The sequence below is a fragment of the Pteropus vampyrus genome, unplaced genomic scaffold (genome assembly GCF_000151845.1).
Source record: "Pteropus vampyrus isolate Shadow unplaced genomic scaffold, Pvam_2.0 Scaffold239, whole genome shotgun sequence".
NCBI lineage: Eukaryota > Metazoa > Chordata > Mammalia > Chiroptera > Pteropodidae > Pteropus > Pteropus vampyrus.
The window spans coordinates 746,974-752,891 of NW_011889020.1; the positions used below are offsets into that span (position 1 = coordinate 746,974).

Genomic DNA, 5,918 nt, shown 5'->3' on the forward strand with positions numbered 1-5,918 from the left:
GTGTGGAAGCTGCCACCTCTGAGGACCAGCTCTCCCTCCGGCAGTTCTGGGCTGTGGCAGAGGCCAGGGCGTGACCACAGGGACCCAGCAGCAGCCCCTGGAGCTGCCAGGATGGGGAGAGGCACAGAAAGCTAGGGGCATGCCCTGCCAGCCCTCAGAGCTCACGAGCCGTGCCCTGAGCACCGAGGGCCCTTCCCGCTGCCCCGCAGACCCCGGGGTCCCTGACGTCAGGGCTCCTCGGGCCGGGACAATGCAGGACACCACCACTGGGGACGGTGGCGTAAGTGGCCCGGTGACGCTGGCCTGTGGCCGAGGACACGTGTTCTCTGCGAGGTGCTGGGGGTAGAGGCCACGTGGTAACACAGGTCTCCCAAATCCAGTGACGTGCAGCAGGACAGCCAGCGGCCCCCCAGCCTTCTCCAAGGGCCTCACTCAGAGCAGGGCCCCTCGGGACGCAGCACGGAGCTGCCACCAGGAAGGACCCCCCACACTGACCTGCTGTGTGGAGGAGCTGGGGGGAACGCTAATGGGGGACACGAGCACCCTGAGTGCAGACACAGAGCAGGACCCTCGTGTGCCCACCGGAGGGGCCCAGCTGGGGGACCCGGACGGACACAGAGCCCTGCGCTGGCTTTGCTGCGAGGTGTTTAAATAAAGGCCTCTGGCCCCTGTGTGGACCCAGGCTGACCGGACTCCGAGTCCCTGCAGCTCCAGCCCCCCAGAAGCACACAGGCCCCTCGCACCTCCCCCTCACTGCTCAGAAACGCTCATCTTTCAGCTCCTCATCGGAGACCCTCTGGGGCCCATCCCCCAGCCCAAGGTCAGGGCCCGTTTCCATAGCAACCTGCAGGGCTTCTGCTGGTCACAGCTCATGGGACGGAGCTCTTTGAAGGCGTGAGCCCTGATCTGGATCGCTGGCGGGATTGGGGGCAGAGAGGGCCTCTGGGACACGAAGCCCGGCTCCCAGGGGACAGGCAAGTGCGCACGGCTGCACCGTGAGCCCGGTGACATGGCCTCGCTCATTCTGCCGTGCGTCTTGGAGACAAAGGGACGACCTCCCGTTCGCTGCAGGGAGAGGGGGTCGTGCTGACTGTGAGGATCTCCCCCCAGCTTCTAGGAGCCCTGCAGGGCTGGACGCAGAAGTCACCAACCACAAAGAGTGCCATCCTGTGCGTCCCTAGGAGACAGAGCCAGGGGCCGGCCCTCCCGGGGGCGCTGGGTGGCCGCGCATCCCTGGCCCCCTCTCATCAGAGCCCCCTGGTCTCCGGCCGGAGACAGGCCGCCTTATCCACTCCCTCCTGCTGCGAGGAGCTGGGGTCGCCGACCACGGGAGTGAGGATGGCCCCTCGCCTCCGCACCACCGTCCCACGGCCAGCGGCGTCTCTGAAGCAGCTGTTTGCTGCCTGGTGGGCGCTACCCTCACAGAGAGGCACCGGGTGTGCCAGCGTCCACCTCAGAGACCTCCAGGGCATGCAGAGACTGAGCTGGGACTGAGCCGACGCCAGCAAGGGGTCGGCCATGCTGCGGGTTATGGCTCCTGACCCCCCCGTTTGATCTCTAAGTGGGCCGCCGCCAGCACCCCAGGTGTTCGCAGCTGTCCAGCTTGTGTCCTTGTCCTGGGAACTGTGCAGGACAGAGGGGCGGGGCTGAAAGGGAACACGAGTGCCCTGGAGCAGGGACCCTCCCGCCTAATCCAGGGGTGTCTGCCCCCCAGACGGGGGCTCCCCTTCCTCTCAAGTCAGGGACCTATGGCCAAAGGCACCCCTGCCGAGCTGCCGAGGACGGCCAGGAGCCCTCCCTCCCAACCCCCAGCGGCAGTGACAGGCGGGACCTAAGTCCGAGTCTGCACCACTGGCCTGTCAGTGCTGTGAGGGCTGACAGAGGCCTCTGTCAGCTGGATTCTTTTAAAAGGCACCCACGGTCCCACCAGCCCTGGGAGGGGACAGCCAGCCACCAGCAGCCACCCCGCCGTGTGGGGCGGGGGCCCAGGAACCCGCCTGGCAGGGCTGGCCTCGGTGCCCAGGCCGCAGGGTGCCCAGGCCACTTGGCTGGCCTTGTTCTTTTCATTGTTTTATGTCCTCGGTGGTGAAATGGTTGAGGATTCGCTCGCCGATTTTAAGTTACAGAGCCCACGTGCGCTGCCCTAACCACGGCCGAGAACTGTGGAGAGAATGGGGTTAGGGCGTCTCTCACTACCCCCCACCCCCGCTCGCTGCCTGTGCCCCCCTCGCTGTCTGTTCCTGGGAGCGAGGCGAGCGGCCAGGAGCACAGAACTAGGGGTGTCGGGGTGCGGAGAGCAGGCGGGGTCTGGAGCCCCCGGGGCCCCACTGCCATGCAGCCCTGTGGCTTCCGCACTCTGAGCCTCTGCTGGCCGGTGTGCAGCTTTGATGGGCCAGCTGGGCCGGAACCCAGGGCCTCACACCTGGACGCTGGCCTTCTCCTGGGGGCGAGGACTCACTCCGAGTCCTCCATGTGACTCTAAGCCCCTTCCCTGGATCAAGCTCTGAGGCGTGTGTTCTCTGACTTGGGGTCAAAGGAGATTAAGACTGGGGGCCTCCCCCTACCACCGGACCACCCCAGCTCTGCCCATCCTGTGGGGTGCAGCGTCTGTAAGCCTCTGGCTCACCCCAGCCCCTGGGGAGACCGAGCACACCCCGGAATTCACGAGAGCCACCACAGGAGATGGGCCACTTCTGGGCACCTCCCTGTCACGGCACTTCTGGGGAGCCAGGCCCAGCACCTTCCGCTCCCGGGACAAAGCCCCTGCCTGGTGTTTGTCCTCCGGGCCTGCGCTCACAGCCAGAAGCCTGGGGAGTGGTGAGGCCGCGAGGCCATGGGTCTGCCCCCAGCAGATCTGCCGTGGACCCATGTCGTGCCCTCCCCTGGGTACACCCACGCTCAGTCCCCACTTCAGGATGACTCGTCTGCAGACAGCGAGCCTCTGCGCCGGGAGCTGACGGCCACCCACACTGCACCTGCTGCAGGCGCAGGACCCGGGACTGGGTGCCAAGTGCACACACGTCTGTGCGGGCGGGTGCCGGGGTGCAAAGGGGAAGTCAGCCCCTGAGCCCGGGAGGGGGCATGGGAGCGAGGCACGGAGGCGCGGTGTGCCCGGCGCTGGCCAAGGACGACAGCCCCAGGACGACGGCCGCTGGGAGACTCGCTGCAGAGCCCCTGGGGGGTGGCGGGCCTCGGGCAGCGCCGCGGGCTCGCTGCTGAGCAGCCAGGAGGGGGATGTCCTCGCCGGCACAGGAGGAAGTCAACACAGACCCACTGCAGTGCAAATGTCAGACCACAGCGGGATGAAAAATGAGCCGCTCGGAAGGTCAGAGAGGGCGTCGGACGTGCTGAGCTGTCTTCCCAGCTCCCGGCGGGGCCACCGCCAGGCACACACGGGCCACGGACCGTCTGCGAAGCCAGTGCACACGAGGGTTCAGTTCCCAGACTCTGGTCTCTGGCAGGAGGGCCACAGGGGCCACAGCCCTGTCCGGGGATGCCTGTGTCTGGAGCAGGGTGCCGAGAGCGCCCCTCCACCACCAGGGCTGGACCTGACAACATCTGCAGATGACGACTTCGGGGGCTTCACGTCCAGACCCAGAGATAAAATTTAACAGGGCTGAGGTCGGGGCACGAGAAAAAAATGGATGGTATTTGTGGACCACAAGCCACGCAGGACACAGTTTGTCTGTATTACGAGAGACCGACTATTTGGAATGCGGGAGGGGATGGGAATCTTGGCCTCTGCCAGATGGGAGCCCTGAGGCCCTGGGCCAAGTTGCGGGCTCCACTCTGGGAGACTGGGCTACCAAATGCCACAAGGCCGTCTGAGGGTGATGGACAGGCCAGGGCCAACCAGGGCTGAGCGGCCACCAGTCACAGGCTGTAATCCTGACCATGCACCGTGTAAGGGAGGGCCAGGACGGGGTGAGTGAGACTGAAGCCAGGGCAGCAGAGAGCTGCCCCCTCCGCCCCGTTGGCCCCTCGGCCCCAGCCCTGCAGGTCCCGAGGGCCTCAAGGCATGGCCACCTTCCCCCACCTCCCTCAGTGCCGGAGACAGAGTGCAAACAGCAGGCGGTCCCCAGACAGAGTCCTGGGCCCAGCTCCCTCTCTGTCCAGTGGCGATGGCAGGCTTGGGCAGGTCCCATCCAGGGTCCCCCCAGGCAGGAGGGCCAGCTGTCTCGGTCCTCGGCTCTGAGGTGCCCACTGTGCTTCCTCTTGCCCTGCCCAGCCCACCTCTCAAGACCAGGATGAGGCGGAACGAGTCACCTCTGGAGACTGTGCTGAGTGGTTGGGCCCGAGGCCATCACCCTGGGGTGCTGGCTCGGCCACCCCCGCAACCCCTGGGCCGGTCGCGAGATGACCACCTGGCTCTGCCCTCGACAGAGATGGACGCCCCAGCGGACACCACCGAGACAGTCGGGCCTGGCCTGACACCCACTGGGCCGCCGTCTGTGGGCTGTTTTAGGGGATCCCCGTGAAGCCTTGCTGGGCATCCCCTCATTGCCACTGCAGCCTCAGGAACGGCGAGGCTGCCTAACCCATGTCCAGGCCGGAGGTCTGCACCCACCTCCCCGCATGGCACCGTGCCCAGCACGAACCTGTCCAGTGAATAAACAAATGAATGAACGTACGAGTGAATGAAGTGTGGCCACTCAGAGTAACCTTCGGGCCTGTCGTAGATGTTTTGCCACAGACATTGAGGCCAGGCCAATTCTGAGACCGTCCCCCCTCCTGGCTGCGGGCCTCCAGGGCCCCGTGGGCTGCAGGCCTGCGAGTGCAGCCGGGGTGGGGCCGCGTGGGCCCCTGGGTGTGGGGCAGGAAGAGGCGCTGGACAGCAGGCACTGGGCGGGCTGCTGGGCTCCGCAAGCCCAGCATCGCTGAGTGACGATGGTTGAAGAATCAGGGGCAGGAAGTGACGGGCTCCGGGCTCCCTCCCGCCTCCCGCCTCCCGCCACCGCCTCCTGCCCGCTCCGCTGGCTGAGTGCTGCCACCTAGTGGCCTCCCGTCAGGCGACTCTGGTGGCTCTGGGACCAGGAGAGGGTGTGTCCACTCCTGCGGTGTGGGGTCCACATTCCTGCCCCGCAGCCAGCCCTCCCACCCCTGCCCACCGCGTCTGCCCACACTTGTCTGTCATTCCACGGACCACAGCCCCTCAGACGCCCTCCCCGGCCACCGCACACAACCGCGGGTCCCCTGGGCCTGGTCACCTTTGGCCTCTCAGAGGCACCTGCAACGCGCCCCTCGTGACGGAACCCCCGGTGGAACGGGGGTGACAGCAAGCAGGACAGAGCGTCTGTGGGGGCAGCTGTGCCTGTGCGGAGGCCTCACTGATGTCACCGTGAGCAGAGCATATACTAGGAAATTGTCCCCCGGGTCCCCAGAGAGATGGTCCAGGGGGGAAAGGTCGGAGGGGGCAGGAGGGAGCAAGACTTCAGGGCGGGAGCGAGGCCAACAGCCGGAAGTGCCTAAGTGGCCGCGGGGTGGCTTCAGCGGGTGGCAGCTGGCCCTCGGGTCGAGCCCCGCAGCCAGCTTCACGGGAGGGAGAGCTCCCTGCAGCGTCTGTGGTGAGTCCTCGCCTGAGCCCAGGGCCACCGGGCCTGCGGCCTCCGCTCTGTCACAGCCCACACGCCGCAGCCCGGACACTCGCTTGCCACCAGGCTGCCGGCCGTGACGCAGCCTCCTGCAGCCCTGTCCATGTCCGTGGCTGTGATACCCAGGCGACAGGGGCACAAAACTGCCTGGCCCACCTGGTCAGTGGGGGGACACACAGATGGCCCCAGAAACCAGTGTGTCCATGCCCGGGGACCCCAGGGAACAGTTCAGTTGGGGCCCAGCTCCAGCCATATCTCTGGGTGGGCTCTGGGGCCATATCTTGACCCTGCATTTACCTCTGACAAGGGGCACCCCAAGCTCTGTGC

General features: G+C 66.5%; 1 protein-coding gene across 1 annotated transcript in view; it reads right to left on the reverse strand.

Moving 5' to 3' along the window:
- Positions 1-5,918, reverse strand: part of KCNQ2 (potassium voltage-gated channel subfamily Q member 2) — a 63,495-nt gene that overhangs the window by 3,222 nt on the left and 54,355 nt on the right. The window lies entirely within an intron of this gene.